A 2,500-nucleotide genomic window follows, 5' to 3' on the forward strand; every position below is an offset into this window, starting at 1 on the left:
ATCTAAGGAAGGCAGCAGGCGCGCAAATTACACAATCCCAGTACGGGGATGTAGTGACGAAAAATAACAATACGGGACTCTATTGAGGCCCCGTAATTGGAATGAGTACAATTTAAATCCTTTAACGAGGATCTATTGGAGGGCAAGTCTGGTGCCAGCAGCCGCGGTAATTCCAGCTCCAATAGCGTATATTAAAGTTGCTGCGGTTAAAAAGCTCGTAGTTGGATTTCAGTCGAACCTATGGGGTCCACTGATTAAAGGGTTAGATGGTGATGTTAGGTTTCTTGCTTGTGTCTACGGATGCTTGCTTGAACCTTCATTCCTCTTTCCTGGTGGTTACATTCATAGTGTTTAGACAGAAAATTGCTCGATATTTGCTATCAATGCTCTTTACCGAGTGTTGATTCAAGCGATCGAGACTTTTACCTTGAAAAAATCAGAGTGCTCAAAGCAGGCGTCCAAAACCTCGAAAGAGGTGCCTAAAAACGGTATGGTCAACCATCTATATGATGCGTACCACTACCTTAACTTGAATGATCTTGCATGGAATAATGGAATAGGACCTTGGTTCTATTTTGTTGGTCTTAAGAATCCAAGGTAATGATTAAGAGGGACAGACGGGGGCATTTGTATTGCGGCGCTAGAGGTGAAATTCTTGGACCGTCGCAAGACAAACTACAGCGAAAGCATTTGCCAAGAATGTTTTCATTAATCAAGAACGAAAGTTAGAGGTTCGAAGGCGATCAGATACCGCCCTAGTTCTAACCATAAACGATGCCAACCAGCGATCATTCTGAGTAACTAATTTCATGACTCGAATGGAAGCTTCCGGGAAACCAAAGTTTTTGGGTTCCGGGGGAAGTATGGTTGCAAAGCTGAAACTTAAAGGAATTGACGGAAGGGCACCACCAGGAGTGGAGCTTGCGGCTTAATTTGACTCAACACGGGAAAACTCACCCGGCCCGGACACTGAGAGGATTGACAGATTGAGAGCTCTTTCTTGATTCAGTGGGTGGTGGTGCATGGCCGTTCTTAGTTGGTGGAGTGATTTGTCTGGTTAATTCCGATAACGAACGAGACTCTAGCCTACTAAATAGACTTGCAGTTTACACTGCAGTACTCCCCCTTAGTCAACCTGTGGGTGGTAGTATCTCTTGATGGTTTCGGCTGTTGAGGGCTCTGCTGCTATTAGCCTACAGAATTGGCTAGGGTAAGGATGCTGTAGCACTGTAAGGACTTCTTAGAGGGACAAGCGGCGCTCGCAGCCGCACGAAACAGAGCAATAACAGGTCTGTGATGCCCTTAGATGTCCGGGGCCGCACGCGTGCTACACTGAAGTGGTCATCGTGCATACTGTTTCCTGCTCCGAAAGGAGTGGGTAACCGCTTGAACCCATTTCGTGATGGGGATTGGGCATTGTAATTATTGCCCATGAACGAGGAATTCCCAGTAAGCGTGAGTCATTAGCTTGCGTTGATTACGTCCCTGCCCTTTGTACACACCGCCCGTCGCTACTACCGATTGAATGATTTAGTGAGGACTTCGGACTGGTCAATCCAGACCATTGGGAAACTAGTGGTCGGATTGTGCTGGAAAGATGTTCAAACTTGATCATTTAGAGGAAGTAAAAGTCGTAACAAGGTTTCCGTAGGTGAACCTGCGGAAGGATCATTAACGTATTACCCTCTTATTATAAGAGAAATACAACCTTCAAACAATCAAACACTCTGCATAGTGATATTGTAGATGCTAATATGGTGAATGCAATTGAATTGTATTTGCATTAGAGTCGCAATTGTGAATGTTTATTGCAAACATTTAGCCATTGCAACATGATTCTAATTTGCATTACATTCGTTCATTCATACATCCATCTTTCATTATCCAATGCAACAAAGAGTGAGGGTTATCTAACGATAGCCATAATTTCTTTTGCAAAACAATTGTAGTTTATAATGAAAAGCCTGTCTTGCTACATACTTGGTACCTGATCAAGTCTTCAGCTTATGCTGACGGCAAGGTTTAAAGAAGGAAGTTTTACACTTCTTCGCCTAACTAAGTAAAGACAACTATGGTTTTTATAAACTGCATACAATTGTTTTCAAACCCTCTCAATGCAGATTTAGGATACTTATTAAAAGTCCCACGGTGGCAAAGATACATCTTCAAGCGGTGGATCACTCGAATTACCAATCGATGAAGAACGTAGCTAGCTACGATAATCGGTGCGAATTGCAGGACACGCCGAGCACTTGAGCTTCCAACGCACATTGCGGCTTTCGGGTCTTTTCCGAGGTCACATCTGTCTGAGAGTTGAGATGTAAAATAATCAACAAAACACTTGCATACTACCATATATGCATTGTTTTGAGAGGATTGTATATTTATATGCATGAATCTTGATGTTTTATTCCTTTTCTTAATTGCAATTCGTTGCAATTTAGTAAGGAGAATCTCAAATCTACTTGTTTCACATGATAAATTTTGTGTACAATGCATA

General features: G+C 42.7%; 2 non-coding genes across 2 annotated transcripts in view; both read left to right on the forward strand.

Moving 5' to 3' along the window:
* The window catches only part of LOC149093052 (small subunit ribosomal RNA), a 2,170-nt gene extending 496 nt beyond the window's left edge, over positions 1–1,674 (forward strand). The window contains exon 1 of the ribosomal RNA XR_016200389.1: positions 1–1,674. This exon is cut by the window's left edge and continues 496 nt beyond it. This is a non-coding gene — a ribosomal RNA (small subunit ribosomal RNA).
* A 487-nt stretch (positions 1,675–2,161) lies between these two features.
* On the forward strand, positions 2,162–2,316 carry LOC149093053 (5.8S ribosomal RNA). The gene has a single exon (XR_016200500.1). It is a non-coding gene; the product is annotated as a 5.8S ribosomal RNA (ribosomal RNA).
* Positions 2,317–2,500: the final 184 nt, after the last annotated feature.

The sequence above is a fragment of the Tetranychus urticae genome, unplaced genomic scaffold (assembly GCF_039701765.1).
Source record: "Tetranychus urticae isolate SD_2017Ah unplaced genomic scaffold, NJAU_TeUrti_SD_1.0 Scaffold_4, whole genome shotgun sequence".
Taxonomy (NCBI): domain Eukaryota; kingdom Metazoa; phylum Arthropoda; class Arachnida; order Trombidiformes; family Tetranychidae; genus Tetranychus; species Tetranychus urticae.